Here is a 22,675-nt window from a genome sequence, read left to right as displayed (position 1 = left end):
GAAGGAAATACATGTTATCAAGAGGACCTTGTGAAAAATTATTTGGGCCAGATCCTCAGTGGATGAAAATCAGTAATGGTCTCCATCTTAAGAGCAGTGATAGTAATGAAATCAGTACTGCTCTGTAGAAATAAAGTTAGGTTGTATGAAATTGCACCAACAATCTTTAGAATTTAAAAATGAGTTTTCTTTTCTCCACATTAGTTTTTAAGAACCTTATGGAAGAAACCATTCTCTATTGAATTTTGTAGGGGGGGTTGAAAACTTATTGATACTGATAACTGTAATATATTGAAAGGTTATCATTTTCAATTACATTCTATAGGACTTTCTGTCAAGGAAGGTAGAGAGAACAATGTAATCATGCTGCATGGCCCTAGAGCCCTCATCCCCTGGCCTAATAATGAGTATGATTTTGCCACTCCAGCCTCCCTTGCAGCCCAATTACACAAAATTCAATAACCCTCAGAGAAATTCTGGGATTACTGTTTGACTTAAGCATCAATAATTATTTCAGATGTGTGCTTAATTTCTGTGATTCCCTAAAGAAAATGACATTGCTCACCCTTTTAAAAAATGCTTTATCGCTAAGAATTCTGAAACATTGTTTTTTCTCCGCTTTTCTTCCTTCAGGAGTCTTAAGCTTAACAGAGATACCACATGTCTTAAGGTTCTAATTAAATAGATAGGATGCAGATAACATCTGCTTTCTGTAATAAAAACTATTGATATTGTTGATCTGACAGATTTTTATCTGCAGTAGACAGAACAAGATAGACAAGTCTAAAAACAAGGGATGGGGAGACTTAGCTCAAGAAATAACATCATATTACTATTAGGACTTATCTGTTCTTCTGCCCCTTAGAATGAATAACAGCATTGGTCAGGTATCTTGACTCTTTATTCAGTCATGTACACCATTTCTTCTTGCCTTCCTTAAACTGGAAAAACGAATAGTCAACTCTGGAACTTGATGAATTTTCTATCGTATGATGTTTATCAAGGTAAACCTATTATTTTTATGGAATCCATGAGATCTATGAGCGTGAATGTTGCTTTTTAAGATGTTGCCCTGTGGGGCAAAACTTTGTAATAAGAAATTAAGAATACTAATGGTAATTACCATTTAATACAGAACCTTTAATTGGCAAATCCCAAAGTGTTCATACAAAATACAGATTATAGGCTCAACACTGTCTGTCTGCCACACCCTGACCACTCTCTCAAGTCACTGAAGACATCTGCCTTCTGTCTTCAGGGTGTATGGAGACTCCTGTACAGTTCAGGCAGTTGAGCATGGAACATGCTAGTCCATGTCTTTCCTTATCTTCTCAGAAGGCTCCCTTATGACTGGCAGCTCATATTTCCACCAGAAGGGTCTCCCCCAAAACCTCTCTGAGTGGCTGGTCATTTGCTAGGACTCTATCTGGAAGTTAGCCTCAGTGACCAAGTCCATAGCAGCCACCAAGATGAGGATGATTGGAAGTACTGGGCAGACCCCATGGTGCTTGGCCAATACATGGGGCTGCTCATACTATATCCTTATTGTGGACCACCCGGTGTCCTGCTTTTCTCACTTTCCATGAGTGGGCTGTGTCAATAAAGTGCTCCCCACCATCCTTTCCTCAAGATCTCCTCTGAAGGCCTATGTCCTCCTACCGCTCCCCAAGCCACTTGTCTGGCCACCTGAGCTGATGGCATGACATTCAAACTCTGAGGCCAGAGAACAACTTCACACCATCCACTTGCTCACCCAACTGGCAGGACGTTCTGTCACCTGAAGAGGTCAAGGAACCCCCGTAAACCAGTTTGTACTCTACTCTGGTTCTAAAGTCCACAGGGGATATTAGCTGGCAGATCCTCCAAAGCCATTGGCATTGACATGTACATGGCACAGGTGACAAACTCCCCTGACATCTGTTCCTTTTGGGGCAAAAGGGAAGAAGTCCTGGTGCACCTCTTGTATGGGTGCATCAGGTGACAACCTACTCCTCCAGAACCTCTTACCGAGCTTCTGGCTGTACTTTCCCCCAATATCCTGATCAGTGCACACTCCATCCGTGGCTACACAAAGTCAAGGAACCTCCTCATCAATCTCTTCCTGGCACTGGCCTAGATGACCAGCCAACACTCCAGGAGTAATGACAGAAGTGGTGGGGAGTGCTCTGTGGCTTTAGGTACTATTTTCATTCCCTTGTTCGATCACATCTCCAGGCAGCATTCCTGTCTGGTGCCCACTTACCCTTTAGGGGTCTTTGAAGAGTGGCTGTCTGGGGTTCTCTATTCAGTGTCCTCCTCTAGTTCCCTTATTTTCAGCCTTTGACCTCACTCCTATTCCTCTTTTCTCCATTACTGTCCCTAGAAATCAATTATAGCCTAGGATCAGGGATTCTTCCCTCTCAGTTGAGGCACAGAACTTCAGTTTTGGGCAGGCCTACCCCTGCCTGTCCCAATACTTCAAATAGTACTGGTTCTGTGTCTTTTGATGTGCTTTTTTGATGTGCAATAATTGTGAGTGCAAAAAGGTTATGAGGGTGGTGATATTTAAAAACAAATCAACTCATGCTTCAGAAATCCCAACTCATGTTCCTTTATATTCTCCATCTCCTGGGCCTGCCTGTAAACCATACTGAGCTTAAGTCAGAAATCACTCAGGAACATTTTACAGTGGGGCTACGTCTACACTGGCCCCTTTTTCAGAAGGGGCATGCTAATTTTGAAAGTGGGAATAGGGAAATCCGCGGAATAAGAGATCCTCCGGAATAGGGCTTTATTCCGGAGGATCGGGCCAGTCTAGACGCTTTTTTTCCGGCTTTTTCCCAAGCCAGAAAAAAAGCAGCGGACATGTTTATTTAAATCCGCTGGGGATATTTAAATCCCCCGCGGATTTCCCTATTCCCACTTTCAAAATTAGCATGCCCCTTCCGAAGAAGGGGCCAGTGTAGACGTAGCCTATGACTTTCTGCCAGTTCTGTGTTACATACATTTATAAAGATTCGCTAGCTTCTAAAATAAACTTTTTTCATTCCTACTGCTGATGAGATTTCATGAAAATATGTGAAGATGTTTAAATGTATTGAATAAGATAGGATTTTTAAACACCTAGCCTCTCTGTTTTTAGAGTTCTGTCTTAGTTTCCCATAAAGTTATTTCTATATATCAACCCCATTCATATTAAAGTGACTCAGAGACTTTAAGGGAACAGGAACCTTGCTTCTAGTGGCACTGCAGTTACTTCTTTCTAAATTGTTTTTCTTAGGATCTTCTTTGCTGATACCATTTCTCCCCACACCTCACCAAAAGAAAGCCTTTCTTTTGTAGGCTTATAAGAGGCCTTAGCTTCAACCCCTTCTTCTTTTTTCTGTTTTCTACAGAAAATCTCCTGGTTCCAACTGGGATGGAAAATCAAGAATCTGCATGCGCCCTTCCCTCCTTGTTGTTCTCCTACAGATGAAACCTCCCAAATCCGGCAACATCCGTGGTCCAGCCCAGATGCTGTTGGACCAAAGAGCCCGAGGAGTGGGAGCCAGCTGAGAGACTGTGGGCGTTTGCGGAGTCCTGGCTGGGCCAGCAACAGCTAGGCAGGGAACCCTGGTGTCAGCAGGGCCAGGCAGCATCGGGGGGGGGGGGGGGTTCCCCCCGGCCAGGGAACACCAGTGTCAGTGGGGTCAGGTGGCTGGAGAGCCCCTGGCAGTGGGACCAGTGACAGCCAGGGAACCTCAGGAACCCCCCGACAACAGCAAGGCTGGGATGGCCAGGCAGCACTAACCAGGAAACCCCTGGCAACAGTCAGGCCAGGGAGCTCCGGCTGGGAAACCATGGCAGAGAGGCCAGACGGCAGCTGGGAAGTCCCATACCCAGGAGAACCCCAGCATCAGTGGGGACACACGGAATCGGTGAGCCTCTGCCCCGACTGGTGAGCCTCTGCCCCAGTGTCAGTGGGGTCAGGCAGCCAGAGAGCCCTTGGCAGTGGTGCTGGCGGTGGCCAGGAAACCCCAGGAAACCCTTGGTGGCAGCTGGGCTGGACCACAGCAGTGGGGCCGGTAGCAATGGGGTTTCCCATCCCTGGACCACCCAAAGGAACCACTGGAGGTAGCAGGGCTGGTAGCAGTTAGGTGGCACTGGCTGGGGAACCCCTGGGAAATCCAGCACAGCTGGCAGGGTGGGGAGCCTCAGCTGGACCAGAGTTAGCACGGTAGTGGAAGGGTGGGGAGCCCCAGCCATGGGAGCCCCAGGGAGAGGAGATGTCAGCAGGGCAGCCAGCAGGGGAGCCTTGACCTTCCCTGGTCCGGGTCGGCTCAGTTCCCAAGGGTGCAGGACCTGGGAGGTCCAACCTGCAATTGAATTAAGTGAAACCACAGACCCTGCAATTGTCTTACTTGAATGGCTGCCATTCCTCCCGATATTTGACTGGGCTGTTTCAGGGAGGAAATTAGCTGTCCATCAAAATATCCCCCTGACCATTGCTGTTCGGAGTTCAGTAATGTATCATTGGGGTCAAACGTAACATTTATTTTGGGATTAATTGAAAACCCTTTCATTAAAAATATTAATCAATCTATAAATGCTGAGTACTCACTTATCCTAGGATTTTCCTACACAATAGGGCTACAGCAGCATAGTTGTGGTGCCACACTTATGCCACTCTATTCCCATAATATAGATACACCTGATAGTGACAGATTTATTTTATTTTTGTTTGTTTAGTAACTATGCCTCTCTGAGCAGAGGCATTCTTCCACTGACTTAGCATTAGGTTAGAATAGCTACTGCATTGAGGGATGTGATTTTTTCTAAGAGTTAGTCTATACTAAAATTAAGATCAACATGTCTATGTTGAGCAGGGGTATAACTTTCATACCCTTAAGTGACTTAGGCACATTGATCTAATTTTATAGTGTTGACCAGGCCTTTAGATGCTGCTCTTACTAAAGATCCAAAAGAACAGAACTGGTAATTTTGGATGACCTTCATTTCCCCAAAAAGGAGACCTCACACCAAACAGAATTACCTCACAGACAAAATTGATGTAATGACTGTAAATTGTTAAGCTGAGAAACTTTTGGTGACCTATGGCAAAAATGTTATGTTTTCATTGCTTTCCTGTAATCAGTGGTCTATAATGAATGACAGTACTACATTTCAGGAGAATAGCTGAAAAGGGTACTTACTCATTTCAAGATACTAGCTCAAAAGGCACTTGAAGGGTCAAAATGTGAAAACAAAGACTGAGCATGACTTTTTGATGACCTCTGATGGGAAGTTCAAATTGGGTTATTTTTCCTGTACTCATCTCATCAGCACCTAATAAATGAGTGCCACATATTTTAAGTTTCTATTTCAACAGGAATATGGAAATTAATTGTGTTAATTGGTTGCTTGGTAACAAGCATCTGTGTTATATTAATGACAATTAATATTGAAAAGGCTTGTTTTCTGACTATTAGGCTATATCTACACTGCACTGTTCTTCCAGAAAAAACTACTCACATTGTAAACTGCAATTTGCATAGCGTTTTCCCCTTCTTTTTTTGGAAGAGACTTTTCCTACATTTGGTCCGTCCACACTGAGCGAAATATAGGAAAGCCCCCCCCAAAAATTTAGGAAGACGCGTTCCCTGGACATGGCAGAGTTCCCGGAAAAACTCTGAAGTATAGACATAGCCTTAGTGACATCAGTGTTATTTGTATCCATATATATTGGGTGACCATATTTCCCGTTGCTGAATATGGGAGACCTGGCATAATTGCTCAGTTTTAAGCGAGTTCAATGACAATCAGTCAGAACCACACAGCAGAAAAGTTCAAAATAATATTAAAGTTGACTGAGCATCCAGTAAAAAGAAATACTACATTATTGTTACATTAATAATAGATACAAATTTAAAAAAATATGTTCTTCCAATTAAATGGTTAGGGGGCTGGAGAGATTCCCAGCTCCAGCAGCAGCCCTGGCTGCACTGACGGCAGTGGTCTCCCAGCAGAGCCTCGGGAGAGGTGGTCCACTGTGGAGAGGGAAGCGGTGGTCTGCTGGGGATCAGGGCTTCACACCTGCAGAGGGGGAAGGAGAGCCCATGGCAATGGAGACTTCAGCCCCAAAGCATGGGCTGTAGCCGTGCTTACTGAAGCCTGACCAGATCGTCAGGAGAAATAAGGGGCAATTTACTAGATTTTTTAAAAAGAGGTGGGATGCCTGAAGGAGGACTGAAATAATTGGGAAATAACTGTTCCCATTAAATTGGGAAATAACTGTTCCCATTAAAAAAAGTGGGGCTGATGGTCACCCTACTCATATAAGTTTCTGTACCTTTCCTTAAAGAAAGGCACTGCTGAAGAAACTATTCAGGAGTGTTCTCTGAGTAGCTCGATTTAGGACTAAGACAGCAGCCAGACAACACAGTTCAATTTCCCTCCTTGTCTCACAGATTTGAAGTTTGGGAATTATTTTGTAAATATTCTTCTGGGTTGCATGCCCACATCTGTGGTATGACAAGCAGCTGTCCAGGGTCTTCGGCTGTGAGATCACTGTGAAGGTCATGAACAAAGACAAACTGAATCTTTTTTTAGTATAACTGTCTTGACTCGGTTTGTCTTTCATCATAGTGAAGGTCCACAAGTACTAAGTGCATAGTGCAACACGCAGTAAAGGAAACAGTCAGGAGCAGTAAACAGCACAGAGCAATAACAGCTCTTTTGACTGTCAGCCATGGCAACTGGAGGGAGAAAGTGCCAGGGGAAATCAGGTGTCCATATATCCACTTATATGACCATACAACATTTTCCCTTCCAGAGCACAGGAGATGCTTATTATGGAATAATGCTCAGAGGACAGATTTGTTCAGCAGATACAAAATGCTTGACTGAGTCTCCCTAAAGCCAGGTTATAGTTTCAGCTTGTATTTAAGTCCACTACAATGACAAAATAAACACAAACTTTTTTTTCCTATCAGAAGTTTGAAATCTAATGAAGCCCGTATTGTCAGTTGCATAGTGAGGAAATATGTATCAAATTTTCTCCTACCACACAGCGATCAGTTAATTCTATGAGAGTATATATATGTATATATATGTATTTATATACAGCACAAACACAAACCATTATACATACATACAAACTTATCGTTTATCCTCAGTTATTGTAACTTCAGTTGTGACAAACATCCCTCTGTCTGAAACAAGGTCATTTCACACCACATCTGCAATTTACATGAAAAGTTAGCTTGATTATTAGAAACATTGATGATAAAAAATCATTCACTTCCTCCATGAAAACTAAGGGCATGTCTACACATACAGTGCTGGGGCTGTAGCAATGGAGCTGCATCTCTGCAGCTCCTCTGGTGAAGACACTGCATGTGGAGGGGTAGAGCTCTCCTGTTAGCATAACAAAACCACTTCTATGAATGGCAAAAGTGATGTTGGCAGGAAAAGCTCCTCCCTCTGACATAGCTCTGTGTGCATGAGTGCATAAGTCAGTGTAACGTGTCATTCAGGAGGTGTGGTTTATTCACATCCCTCCCCACACCCCCAAGCAATATAAATTATGCCAGCTTATGCTGTAGTGTAGACCTAGCCTAAATAATTGATGTTCTGAAGGCCAGGGCTACTTCTACACTGGCCCCTTCTTCGGAAGGGGCATGCTAATTTTGAAAGTGGGAATAGGGAAATCCACGGGGGATTTAAATATCCCCCGTGGGATTTAAATAAACATGTCCGCCGCTTTTTTTCCGGCTTGGGGAAAAGCCGGAAAAAAGCATCTAGACTGGCCCGATCCTCCGGAATAAGAGATCCTCCGGAATAGGGCTTTATTCCGGAGGATCGGGCCAGTCTAGACGCTTTTTTCCGGCTTTTCCCCAAGCCGGAAAAAAAGCGGCGGACATGTTTATTTAAATCCCGCGGGGGATATTTAAATCCCCCGTGGATTTCCCTATTCCCACTTTCAAAATTAGCATGCCTCTGCCGAAGAAGGGACCAGTGTAGACGTAGCCCAGGAGTTTAACAGGTTTCAAAGCAAACAAAAAAAAAAAAAAAAAAAAAAAAAAAAAACTAGATAAATTCATGGAAGTTAGGTCCATCAATGGCGATTAGCCAGGATGGGTAGGAATGGTGTCTGTAGCCTCTGTTTGTCAGAAGCTGGGAATGGGTGACAGGAGAGGGATCACTTGATAGTTACCTCTTCTGTTCACTCCCTCTGGAGCACCTGGCATTGCTTTGACAAACCAATCACATACACTCTCTCCATATTGCTCTGAGCAAGTTTCTGTCCAGAAGCAACAACAGCTTTGTTATACAGAATCTAAAATATACAAAAGTGTAATGTGTTGGACCCTGCAGAGCTAGAAACCAGAGCTACATTCCACTGGGTAGCAAGGTTTTCAGCTTCCCAATGGGACCCCTATGGACACACTATAATACCAAAAAGGGCCTGGATAATGGACTTGAACAGTGTGATATTCCTAGGCATAGAAAAGCTATTGTAGACTATTGTAAAATAGTTTATGGCTCCCTGTAGTAGAGTTAGATTCAAGGTAACTAAGGATTTGTAACTGGTGAGATACAAAATATCAGTCCCATTAAACTGAATGAAACAGCCTCAAAATCAGACATATGTAGCATGGACATGTGAACTCACATACGTGTGTGCACATACATCAAGCAGGAGTGGATCAAATCATACTCACATTTGACAACAGTTGGAGATCCACGTAGGAAGCTGAAAGTAAAAACCAATGAAAGAATTAAAACAAAACAAAACCTCCTCATTTATTCTTCATAAATGTGCTCTCTGTGGGAATTTTTTCTGAAATTCAGCACTATTTCTGATACTTTCTATTTTGTGGTTTTCTAGATTAAGCCTACCCCTTTCTCGAGAGTTTCACAAAATCCCTAACCTTGCCCAAGGTCTTCTCCCTTTCATTTTGCACAAGCCCATGTCTCAGCTTCCGCAGGCTGGTTTGAAAATCAAGGACCTGATCCGAAGACACCAAAGTTTGTGGAAGTCTATCTTATGACATCAGGCCTCAGCTGTTCTCCACAGGTGTTTGGAGATGCACCCAACCATAACAGCAGCACAACAGGTGCTTATGCTCCTACTGAAAGGGAGGAGCTGCCAGAGCATCCATTCTTCTCCTCTACTGAAAACAACAATGTTTGAAAGTTAGTTGCAATTGATGCTGCATGTCAACTTGCTTCACAAAACATATGACCTTGGCTTTTTTAATTTAGTCCTTTAGAGAAAGTATCCTATTTTATATAAACACAGCCCCTTTTTATTCAAGAAACATTTGATCCTGAAAAAAATCCCCAAACGACATTATTTCTCCCAACTGATGAATATGAATTCTATCCACTCCCTATCACCCTTAATAATTCCTACACAAGGAAAAGGGTAATGCAAACTAGAAAAGAGGCTTTGCGTTTCCAAATAATGTCTGGATTTGAACCTTCTTCATTCCCATGCAAAAAAAAAAAAAAAAAAAAAAAAAAAAAGCTCTTCAAGTTTTTCTGTATGATTCAGCATTTTTTTCCTGAGGCTCTTTAGAGTACATCATTAAGTCTTATTTTTAAATGCATGCAGAATTTTATTTACTAGGAACATCACCATTTCAGCAATGGATCTTACTACAGCTTTATTTCTCCTCCAGAGCTTTTGAACATGTCTAATAGGTAAACCTATATGATTCCTTTCAATCTAAATGGCAAGACCTCCACTAAGGAACTTTGGAAAAGCTTCCTTTTAATAGCATTTTAGCTGTCTGTGGTTAAAAAAATGAAAATGTATGCAATCAGAATGTTTGCTTGTGAATTCACTGCTTTTATAACGCTTGGTCTCACCTGGCACTGTTTGTACAGCACAATGCACAAATGGTAGTATTCCCACAGCAGCAATGCCAAGAGCAATAGACATTTAGAAATATTTCAAACAGACCAATGTCTGGCCTCCCACTGTTCAGTGCATTAGGGAGTAGAATTTTGCTCTAGATTAAGTATAGCTAAAAACACCTATCCAATGTTCTAAATTTGCTGAGTATATATTATATATTTGTGAGAGTTAGTCTGTCTGTCTGTTCATTCAAGAGCTCCTCCTAGAACCAATAAATTTGGTATATAGTTTCCTCTTATAATAACTTATGGCAAGGTAAGAATTTGGTTGTGCCAGGGAAATGGGATGTGCCTGGAATGGGATTGTTTCTCATGAAACCATACAGAAGAGAGACAATCACCAGGCAAGTGAAAGGGCCTGGTTGGGTGCACCCTTCCCTCTCCAGAACTGCCTTAGCCCTGAGCCACCCATCCCTCAGGCGCTCTTAAATAGGATGGGGAGGGGTGACTGCGGCTTCCCTCCTATTTGTACTGAGATGCATAACTGTATAGAAAAGAGACAGAATCAACAGGCAGGTGAACATCCTGTCTGGGACTGCCCCAGCCCCAACCCTGAAACCCCCAGAATCATAGAGTCATAGAATGCTAGAACTGGAAGGAACCTGGAGAGATCAAGTCCTGTCCCCTGACATCACAACAGGACCAAGCACCATCTAGATCATCCCTGATAGATATCTATCCAACCTGCTCTTAAATATCTCCAGTGATAGAGATTCCACAACCTCCCTAGGTAATTTATTCCAGTGTTCAACCACCCTGACAATTAGGAATTTTTTCCTAATGTCCAACCTTAACCTTCCTTGCTGTAATTTAAGCCCATTGCTTCTTGTCCTATCATCGGGGCCAAGGAAAGCATTTTTTTTCTTCCTCCTTCTTATAACACCCTTTTAGATACTTGAAAACTGCTATCATGTCCTCCCTGCCCTCCCCCCAAGGTTCGTCTAGACTGCATTGCTTTTTTGGGATACCAGAGGTATCTCAAAATAACAACGTTGTGTCCAAGGACTGCATCCACTTTTTCAAAAAAAAAATTCAAAAGAATGGACGCACTCTTTCGCCATCTCTGTAAACCTCATTCTACAAGGAATAAGGGATGGCTCAAAAGAGCACTTTCTTTCACAATTTGGCACCGTGTAGATGTGCCAAAATTCGAAAGAGCCTCTTTCGAAAGTAAATTGAAAAAAGACGCAATTTGCTTAGCGCAAATTGCGTATCTTTTTCCGATTTAACAGTGCAGTCTAGACGTAGCCTCGGTCTTCTCTTTTCTAAACTAAATAAGCCCAATTCTTTCAGTCTTTGCTCATAGGTAATGTTTTCTAGGCCTTTAATTGTTGTTGCTTTTCTCTGCACCTTCTCCAATTTCTTCACATCTTTCTTGAAATGTGATGCCCAGAACTAGACACAATACTCCAACTCGGCCTAATCAGTGAAGAATATTTCAAAAGAATGATTTATCATGTTTTGTTCACAGGACTCCTGTTAATACGTCCCAGAATCGTGTTTGGGTTTTTTTTGCAACAGTGTCTCACTGTTGACTCATATTTAGCTTGTGGTCCACTATGACTCCTAGATCCCTTTCTGCAGTAATCCTTTCTAGACAGTCACTTCCCATTCTGTACGTGTGAAACAGATTATTCCTTCTTAAGTGTAGTACTTTGCATTGTTCTTATTAAACTTCATCCTATTTACCTCAGACCATTTCTCTAGTTTGTCCAGATCATTTTGAATTATGAGCCTATCCTCCAAACTCCTCCCAGCTGGTATCATCTGCAAACTTAATGAGCATACTCTCTATGCCATCATCTAAATCATTGATGAAGATATTGAACAGAACCGGTCACAAAACAGACCCCTGTGGAACCCCACTTCCATCATGACTGTGAATCATTAATAACTACTGTCTGAGAATGGTTATCCATCCAGTTGTGCACCCACCTTATAATAGGCCCATAGAATCATAGAATACCAGGACTGGAAGGGTAATAGAAATGTAGCCGTGTTAGTCTGGTGTAACATTTTGCTTCAGGACTGGAAGGGACCTCGAGAGGTCATCGAGTCCAGTCCCCTGCCCTCATGGCAGGACCAAATACTGTCTAGACCATCCCTGATAGACAGTTATCTAACCTACTCTTAAATATCTCCAGAGATGGAGATTCTACAACCTCCCTGGGCAATTTATTCCAGTGTTTGACTAGCCTGACAGTTAGAAACTTTTTCCTAATGTCTAACCTAAACCTCCCTTGCTGCAGTTTAAGCCCATTGCTTCTTGTTCTATCATCAGAGGCCAAGATGAACACGTTTTCTCCCTCCTCCTTATGGCATCCTTTTAGATACCTGAAAATACAAGCATCTAAGTTGTATTTGCCTAGCTTATTGATAATAAGACCATATCAAATGCCTTACTAAAGTCTAGGTATACCACGTCCACTGCTTCCCTCTTATCCACAAGACTTATTATCCTATCAAAAAAGCAATCAGATTGGTCTGACATGATTTGTTCTTTATAAATCCATGTTGGCTGTTACCTATCACCTTGTTATCTTCCAGGTCCTGGTGACTGGAAGACATCTAACTTTTCTAAGTAATTTTTAACTTTTTTTTTAACTTCTAAACCTACCCCATTTCCACTAGCATTCACTATGCTAGGCATCCCTTCATCATCAAACTTCTTGGTGAAAACTGAAACAAAGGTCTTTAAGCACCTCTGCCATTTCCAAGTTTCCTGTTATTATTTTTCCCTCTTCACTGAGCAATGGGCCTACCCTGTCCTTGGTCTTCATCTTTCTTCTAATAAATTTGTACAATGTCATCTTGTTACCTTTTATGTCTCTAGCTAGATTGAGCTCATTTTGTGCCTTTGCCTTTCTAATCTTGCCCCTGCATACTGGCAAGATTATATTCATTCTTTGTAATTTGACCTAATGCTCACTTTTTATACAAGTCCTTTTTGACTTTTAGATAAAAAGGTGCCCTTTATGGAGAACAGAGGGGGATGAAGCTTTCCCCTACCTTTCAATTTGCATGCAGACATTGCTGGCCGTTCCTCTTTGTCAGGGAGCCAGGAGAAAGTACACACTTTCCTGTATCTTTCACTCTGGCTGGAGAATGCAGAGGGCAGACAAACCTGGACATGCACCCCTCCCCCAGCTGTGCCCTCCAGAGTTGCAGTGGCCATGGAGAGGTGTTTCTCACCTGGCCCCAAACTGCTTAGAGAGGGAGATGGGGTAGTCCTATCTCCTTGGGGCAGCCTGCACACTGAACTCCTCCTTCCCAACCCCTCCCCAGATGAATGATTTAAATGAACAAAAATAAAAATTAATTGACTTAAGGACCTGAACAGCACTGGGGAAGACAGACAGACAAACGCTCTGAAATATATAGTAGATAACAGTCCCTTTCTCCAGCCCTACCCCCTGCTGACTGAATGGGGTTATAGTTGTTCCCATCTCTACCTCCTTGCTGCCCCCCCGTGGTCATTCTATAGTATAATTGTGCCTCCTAACAGACCCCTCCCTTTCCATTTTATGAGGAACAATAGAATTCCAGGCTCATACCATTGTCCTGGCACAACCAAACCCTCACTTGGCTTTAAGTAAGGTGTGGGGAACTTTTTTGGGGCCAGGGGCCACTGACCTACAGATAAATCAGTTGGGGGACACACACAGCTGAGAAGCCCTAAACCTGGGGGGCCAGATCCAGAGCCTGTGGTTCCCCACCCCTGCTTTAAGTTAAGATAAGAGGAAGCTGCATACTAAATTTTGTGGTCTTACAATTAAGGAGGCGTTATTGAACAAATGGACTCAAAGACAGATGGATGGAGTTTCCAAAAGGTATAGTAGATATATTTAAGATAGACATGGGAAGAAAAGAAAAACAATATTTGATGATCGCAAAAATATAAAGGAAATTGACTATAAAAGTGAGTGAGAAACTGGAATTCAGATCACTATGAGAAATAGAAAAATATTATGACCTTGCAGACAGCTAGCTTATGAGGCCTTTATTCTTGGTGAAGGAGAAGGATATGGGACTTTAGAGAGGAAGTTCATTATGTCAGGAAGTCTGAAACAAGGCCAGAGTGGCTTGTGGTCTTATTTCTCAGTGAGCCAATGAATAGATCTCTTTTTTTTCCAGTTAACCAATGTAAGCAGGTCTGTGGGCTGTTTAAAATGAATTTGTTCTTCACAGCAGGAGAAGTGCCTGAAATGTTCTTGTTGCTTTGCTGTCACTCACTGTGTACTACACAATCCAAAGCACAGGAGCAGTTCTTTTTTTTTTCCCCCGTGGAGCCTTTATCTGGGAGAGCTGTTCCATTAAATTAGCAGCTGAGAATGACACACAGAATAGGAATGAAGGTAAATTGTCATTACTGTGAGTTTGTTCTCATTTCTTTTGACAAAGGCAGTGTCTCAAGTGCTCAAATACTCCAATAACCTCTGTCTGGAACTATGTATGTCCACAACCCTAACTAGGGGGAAGTTGATTCTACAACCTAATTTGTGACTTGGCTGTCTTTAGAGCATACATATGCTCTAAAGAGGCACCGAGACTACTGATAAGGGAGAGTGAAGTCTGCTCTATAGCTGTAGCTGAGGGCCAGCTCTGTCTTTCAGTTCATGCCCTAGAGGAGCATGGCTTTAACCCCTAAATTAGCAGATTCAGTCTTTCCTGTGGACGACCCCGGTCTTTCAACTTTACACAGAGAAGCTTTTTGTCTCCAGGCACATGAAGTAAAAGGTGGTATTCAAAGAGACAACTATATTTATGCATGAAAAGAAGTAAAACAGATAACGCTCCATTCACACGCATACTTGCGCCCACACTTGCCCATCTACTCCCCTGATGAGGCCTGTGACTAAAACTCAAAGTAAATAAACTACATGCCATCACCTTCACTATTGCCTGCGGAGGTGCTAAGCAGCTCTGTGGGTCATCCACAAGATACAACTTCGACAAAAGGTTAACATCCTTAATTTTAAGATATGGTGGGTTAAGGCAATTGCTTCAAGTAATCTCTGAGACAAATCCTAACACTACCAGGTTAACAAGGGACTTCAACATCAATAGCAACCAAAAAGAAAAGCCCAAATCGACAATAGTGTATTTTCTCACATACATTGCCTAAGGCTGCCTCCATTATTACCTGAGACTTTGTTAACTTGATAGCTCTGAAGAGGAGTTATTTAATGTTGTCTTCAGTTTCTCCTGCGGCAAAGGCACTTATTGTGGTACTGAGGGATAACTTTCAGTTTTGTCCTCTTGGCTTTCAAAATTCACCTCTCCACAGTCTATGCCTGTGGCACTCATGGAATAGCCTTTCAGTAATACAAGACAGCAATGGTGCAAGTGATGGGGCTAACTCCAGACCTGTGAAAAATGGCTTGATATTATCCCCAAGAAAGCAGAAGATGTCAATATCATCCATCTTAATGGCTTGTGTGTTCCTTGCAGTGTAGCTCCAAAGCATCTACCTTAGAGGGAGGAAGACAGGTTAGTGGGACAAGCGGAGTCTTTTGGACTTGCTCTTGGATCACACACACAAATACACACAGAGAAGCTAGAGGAAATGTAGGATCTGCTGTGCTGCTCGTGCTGTTGTATTTGCTATAATTACACATTTTTTTGGGTGGTGCTGCTCTTTCCTGCCACAAATGCCCACCATAGCTATCAACAGTCCTATGCCTACCTTTTCAAACCCTATGCCCACCCATGTCCCATGTGATTTAGCAAAAGGTGAAAGCTGCATTTTCACTGCACTATTCTTCTCTCACTATTCTTCTCTCCATTCTCAGCAGAGGGTTCCAGACCATCCTTCTACCCCACCTCACCATCTCTCAGCTGGTTTGCTTAGAGAAGAGGGGGCTGACTGTTGTTGAGATTGAAAGAAAGATCTGAGAGGAAACCTGGAAGGGGGACCACTAAGCTGTTACCAAGAGATACTTTAGTATGGGACGCAGATATCAGTCCTTTGTGAGGGAGGGCAGGAGAATGTAGGAAGCAGCCACTGATGGTGAGAGGAAGAGCAAGAAGGGGGAAGAGGGTGTCATCATAGGAAACAGCTATGGGAATAGGTAGGAGAGAAACAGAGGTATTAGCCATAGGAGGAAGAAAAGGCAGGGAGTTATTAGAGTCTCCCAGCTTATTCTGGAAAACCATTCATAGCAAAATTCAGATGCTGGCAAATATTTTCCCTCCGTTGTGGGTGTCATGACTCCAAAACAAAGGAACTAGTGGCATTGTAGCAGTAATTTACTTCTCGACTTCTTGCTCTTCATTCCCAAGTTTCATTTTCATTAAAGCATCTTATTAAAATGCCAAGACATCCAAAACAATTACACTGAAACTCTGGCTTTGTGTCATAGTCAGCCCGTGGGATTCAGACTTTGAGCTCATCACACCAGAAATACATGGATGAATGTAAAAACAACTGGCTAACTTCATGAGTACTGATGCTATTTGCATCTGTGCTAAAGCTACCATAATTAAATGCAATAACTGCATTCATGCCACATTACATATGAACAATTCAAATGAAAAAGAAATGAGGAAGTAATGTATTAATCCCAAACGCCTGCTGATAAAGGCTTTATACTGTAACTATATAGTTTTCTATATATATGCCTATATTTAGAGAGGGCCTCATTAAGGAATAAGCACTGTCGGCCAGTGCATAGGACCCTGGCTCCTGTAGTAGGGTGATAATAACAGAATGCCAGATTTCATTTATACATAAGAAGGCTGTGAAGAAGATCTTGAATAAACAAATCTTTCATCAAGGTTGCAGAGTCTGCTTGGGACCAAAGCCTGAAATTATGGTGTTGAGAGCACCTCTGTGGGGTATTGACCTCAAGATACACTGCTTTGCCCTGCCTCTGCCCACCCCCCATACAATGCTACCAAGTCTGTCTGTGGCAAGAGGACAGGAATGTAGCTGGCTTGGTCCAATCACTGATACTATACTATGTCTGATGGCATAAGCATTGGAGAATCCTGCAGAGGAAAGAGGCTTCCCTGACACTGTCACTACAAGTAGGATTGGCCCCATAGAATGGGGATACAGTTAGTAAGCCCTGAATCTGGCATGCCTAGAGCCTCAGACCTTACATTTCTCCCTGGGTCAGTTCCTACCAGAATCTCATGACTTTTCAGTCACAGAGGGTACATCTATACTAGCTCGTTATTTCGAGCTAGGTAGGGTAATGAGGGCAAGCGGAGTTGCAAATGAAGCCCAGGATTTAAATATCCCTGGCTTCATTTGCATGTTTCCGGGTGCCGCTATTTTTAAATCCCCCTTAGTCTGAACTCCGTGCCGCGTGTAGCACGGAGTAGGTAGTTCGAATTAAAGATCCTAATTTGAACTACCGTTACTCCTCATTCTATGAGGAGTAGCGGTAGTTAGAATTAGGATCTTTAATTCGAACTACCTACTCCGTGCTACATGTAGCCACGGGCACGGAGTTCAGACTAAGGGGGATTTAAGATTGGCGGCACCCGGGAACATGCAAATGAAGCCCAGGATATTTAAATTCCGGGCTTCATTTGCAACTCCGCTTGCCCTCATTACCCTACCTAGCTCGAACTAACGAGCTAGTGTAGACGTACCCAGAGATCCTCCAGTCTCTCAATGCCCCCCTTCTGTATAGGCCTTCCTCTCTATACGTCCAAGATACATTCCAAAAAAACCTTGGATTTATAGCAAAACAACTTAAAATGGGAAATTTTTTCCCATGGCCGACTTCCATTTGCGCAGATTGGGTTGGGTTGGGGTTTTTTGGTGCGACTTAAGAGAAGGGAATGGAAAGACTTCAAAGGCATCAGTTCCTACAAGCGCCCTCAACTTTAGTGCAGAACGGATGTATACTAGAGCAACATACAGTGAGGACGCTTTGTATGTCAGAGTCTGTCTGGGCTCTGTGCCTGGGGGTGCAAGTGGTCCTCTCCCTGGAGCTAGTGATGCATCTCATCTCATCTTATGAGATATATATATATATATATAAAAATGGTGGGCAACCTGTGGCCCTTCAGGATAACCTGTTGGTGGACCGCATGAAATGTTGCTTACATTGACTGTTCTTGGGCACGCTCCCCTATCCCTGTCAGCTTCCAGGGGCATTGTTCACTGTACCCAGTTAATAGGAGCTGTGGGAAGCAGTAGGCCACAGCTGGTGGATTTGACTCGGGCATCGCCAGACAATACAGGTCACCCACCTCCAGGTTGGATCTGGTTCATTCACTTTCATTAGGGGTAAACTGATTCTCCAGGCAAGATACCAGGCATGCATGTGTTCTGATTGCATGGATCCTGATTAAAAGGAGTAGTATGACACATTTCTTTTAAATGGAACTGTGCCACCCGCTGCTTCCTGTAGCTCCCTTTGGCCAGGAACAGAGACCTATGTCTACTGGGAGCTGCAGGAGCTGTGCCTGTGGATGTAAATCTCAATCATGTAAACAAACTGTCTTGCAGTTTGCCAGCATATTTCCCTGATGGGGCCACAGGCCACAGGTTGTCCACCACTGGTCCACATCCTCAAAGGTATTTAGGTGCCTTTTAGGTACCTTAATTTTAATGAGAGTTAAGCACTTCATGCCTTTTAAGGATTTGGGCCAGAGTGCTGTCAGCCCTAAAAATTATCAGTAGCTTCTGTCGTAAAAGAGGGGACAAAAGAAGGGGCGTGATTTCCCTATTTCCAACTATTTTAACAGCCTGCTCTGCACTACCTAGTCAGTGCAGAGGTCCTAGTTTCCAACGACTACTACAACATAGAAACGCCCCACCTAATAACTTTGTCAGGGCAATTATGCACCGATAATACAAACATCTACACACACTGAAAACTAAAAATATAGCAAAACATAAAAACAAAACTGAATTTATTAAAAATAAATACAGAAACAAACCTATACTAAGTGCATTATTCATTTTTACATTCAGTTCACTGAAAATCTCCTGCTTTCAATTCATTAGCACCTGCCAGAGCATTCTGCTTTGTTACCGCATTTTGGAGTAAAGGTTGCAGAAGCCTCAGGCCTGAAGATAGGGTTTAGGTGCATCTTGCTACATATAATATGTGACTATCTGCCTTAAAGAAATATTTTGACATTTAAGGCCCCAGAGTTGTAAGACCCAGTATGCATTGGGCTCAGTGAAGGTGCGACATTAATGTGGATTGGTTTGCTTACAGGATCCTCGTTTGTTAATCTTTCTAAGGGGCTTGGAGACTATCTGGAAGAAGGTACTTTCACTGTGTAAAGCAGGTATTTTATTATTGTAGCTTTGGCACAACTGGCACATGATTTATTGATTACACTCAATCATGTAACAGGCCTTCACATAGTGAGACTATAAAGAAAATAGTCCTCTTGCATACACATGAGCCATTTAATGATTTAAAAAACCCCAAGAACCATTGTTTCCAGATAATTTATACAGATATTGAAATATTCTTTTTCTTTTTTTTATGAATTGGGTTCCTAAGAGACTAGTGAAAGTGTCTTTTGGGTCAAAGTCTAGTGGTTTACTCACTTAATCATTCATCCCTGGTTGATTAATAGACTTTTTAAACAGAGTCACATATTAATAATGTAGGCTTTAACTGGGTGTCTCAATCAAAGAGGAGATTTTAGAAGTTGATTGGTTTGTATCCTCTAGGCCTGTGATAAATGTCTGGAGATTTCATGTAGTCATTTTTTCTTGTAATTTTTTTTTCATTTTTATATTCATTTCTCTCTTCAACATTGTCACATGAATATTTAAAACAAGAAGTATAATCAGCTCTGTGCTTTCTCTCTAATGCCAGGATCAGAAAGAGAATAGCTGTCATTCAATGCAAAATCTCTTTATTACAATATTTAAGGATTTTTTTCCCCTCTTTCACCTGTTCAATAATAAACTTTTGCTTACTGGCAAATGTGGGACAGAAATCTTCTTTGCCCAATAGGATTCAGAATTAAAAGTTGCTCTTTTGTTTAAACAAACTCAAATATAACATTACTAAACAGATAATACTAATACAAGGGTACTGCATTTTAAACACATTACAACTTGCCAAAAGAGTTAAACAAAACAATCATATTCCTCATGCCTTGCTGGGTTTTTAAACTCTGTGGTTTCTTTCTGTAGGAGTCAGTTATTCATATGAGTAATATCCCTGAAGTTGATTTTTTGGGGATTATTTGCATATGAGTAAGTGCCCACCAGTATAAAGAAGGGTGGCACAACTTGACAGCTGCCTAGAAAGAAAGCACTTCTGATCCACAGTGTGGATAACTGCTCCATCATGAATATTTGTCCCCCACACAAAACTTCCAGCTCTCAATAGCATTTCCAAGTAGAGGGCCAAATCCTGGTCCACACCACAATCTCTTGATGCCTCTGAATACTGCTGAGAAATTAAAACATATTTTGCCATATGCAGCTGCCCCTAGAATAGGGGGCATTTTGCGAACCACAAGTTGTCCTAAGAACTATCTAGCCCTGGGATCATGGAAGTGGAAAAGTATCTTAGAGCCATCTTTGCTTTGTTCACTGCCAGCAAAGCTCAAAGTTTAACACATAGAATGTGCTGAGATCTGTGCGCAGCTTGGAGAAGAGAATTTTTCTATCCAAGGAAATTTCTCTTAAAAACCAGTGTAACTTTTGTGTGTGAGAGATCTGGACAATGGTTCCCCATCCCAGCTATATCTCTGCTTAATTCTGTCCTGTTTCTGCACTTCTGTTCAGTCTCTCACAGGGTGGCAGGCCCCAGTGAATGAAGTAGTTCCAACTCTCCTGTGCCAGGACAAGGGCCGCCATTTGGCTCACTAAAAGGACAGGGGAGCACCAGGGGACTTCCTGGGATCAGAGAGGATCACAGACTGGGTAAAACCTAGTGATTCAGACCTGTTTAAGTGGGAGTCAGAAGTAGTCACTCTTTTTTTACAGGTGTAACTGACTGGAATTTAGTAACCAACTTGGTGGCTGATGCACAGAAAGAGGTGGGATCCAACCCATAGTTTCTTAGCTGTATTGATGCAGATGGGCTAATAGAAGCAAGTAGTAACACAGGTTTATTGAAGTCACTTATATTAGCAGATGTTTCTCTGAACAATTCACAGAGATTTATTGGTGCCAATTGTAGACAGTCATTTATCATAGCAGAGCTCCACTTTAATATACTGGCGATTACTTTTTTTTTTTTTTAGGACCATTTGGGTAAGTATTGCCTTTTAAAAAGTTAAAGCTGTTATTGTCATTTTCAGGCAACACTCTTTTTTCTAATTGCAGGCCAAGCATGGTTCTTGTCTGTGCAACTTAGTAAATCTCCATGCAGAGAGGTATATTTCTACAATCCATATCAAAGACCTTTCCATCTGTCAGGCCCAAAAAGGAACTGCTATTTCTATGTATAAATTTGCCCCCTGCAGAGTTGTGCTTTCTGATCCTAGAATTGCAATTCTGATCTATTCCAAACCCTATACAAGTATCTTGGAAAATCTGGAGTAGATGACTGGAAGCTTTCCTGCATTAAAATGTATACTTAAATATAATTACTTGGCTGACCCTTTAATTCACCTAAAGTCATTGAAGTATAATGAAGGCTGCCCCTTTCCATTAAAACTTGCAAATGGATGGTACAGAGATCCTCCCATTCCCCACCTCCTATTGTGCACAACAGTATAAAAAAATGCTTCATCCATAGGAAAAATCCACACAGATGGCCATTAAAATGATATAGACATCTACATTCTTAGCTGCAACCCAGACTGAGTAGAGATTTTAGACTGTTTTATAGTATATTTTAGACAAGCATCTGAAGTGTGAAGTTTTGCAAATTTAGCCTGCAGTCACTATACAATTTTTCCACTCTTTGCAACAAATGCCCCAAGGGACGGATTTGACTGGAATTAGATGGGCACAGGGAGTGCCAGAATATTCAGTTCTTTGATATGAAACACCTGCTGCAAGCTATGTAAGTCTTGTTATATCCTCAGCAGATTTTTATGGCTTTTCATAGGCTTATTCAATGCAGGGGAAGAAAACGAGGCACTTGATGTTATACAGATACTTTTCCTTAAGAGTTTTCTAGCTGGGGTTAAATTCTGAAATGACTGGGTGTTTCTTTGACAAACAATTCACTCATAACTTCACTTATATACTAGTGAAAGTAATTACGTATGCTCCTGAGGTACTTCTTAATACTCCAGCACACATTGTGTGAAAATATTGTGGCAAATGCCTAAAATGATAAGCACCTTAGAACTTACAAGCTCAAAACAAAATCCTTCAAACCTTGGGGCACTTGGTTCCTAATGTGGATTAGAACTTCATGGTTGGATCTTCTCTATATAAAAGGTCAAACAAAAACCTTGGCTAGAAATGCTCCACATCCTGGTTAAATTCATATCCTATTTCAGCTGTCAAAATTTTCAGCTTTGGCTCATGTTTGGTATGCAACCAGACACATTATTGCTACCATGGTAGGGTACATCTACTCTACAGAGAACGATCAAAGCTGCTGCTGTTGATCTTCCTGGGTTTGAATTAGGGGGCCTATTTAAGACACGCTGATTTGAACTGATAGGGGCACTCCAGTCAATGCTTCCATGAGGAGTAAGAAAAGTCAAAGGAAGAGTGTTCTCACTTGGACTTCCTGAAGTGTGGACAGCACCAAAAGTCGAGTTAAGGTATTTCAACTTCAACTTCAACTACATAATGAGTGTAGCTGAAGTTGCTTATCTTAATTCAACTTTATCCTGTAGTGTAGGCATACTCGTAGAGTGCAACAAAGTGGTATTGGTCACAATGAAATCA

At 42.1% G+C, this 22,675-nt stretch overlaps 1 long non-coding RNA gene across 1 annotated transcript in view; it reads right to left on the bottom strand.

Moving 5' to 3' along the window:
- The window catches only part of LOC142826627 (uncharacterized), an 83,053-nt gene that overhangs the window by 17,663 nt on the left and 42,715 nt on the right, over positions 1–22,675 (bottom strand). The window contains exons 2-3 of the long non-coding RNA XR_012900861.1: positions 8,682–8,713; positions 7,109–7,196 (exon numbers count right to left, since the gene is read on the bottom strand). This is a non-coding gene — a long non-coding RNA (uncharacterized LOC142826627). The remainder of the gene's footprint in view (positions 1–7,108; positions 7,197–8,681; positions 8,714–22,675) is intronic.

Source organism: Pelodiscus sinensis, chromosome 1 (assembly GCF_049634645.1).
Source record: "Pelodiscus sinensis isolate JC-2024 chromosome 1, ASM4963464v1, whole genome shotgun sequence".
NCBI lineage: Eukaryota > Metazoa > Chordata > Testudines > Trionychidae > Pelodiscus > Pelodiscus sinensis.
Note: the sequence above shows the minus strand (reverse complement) of the source record. Positions and strands in the feature narration are given on the sequence as shown.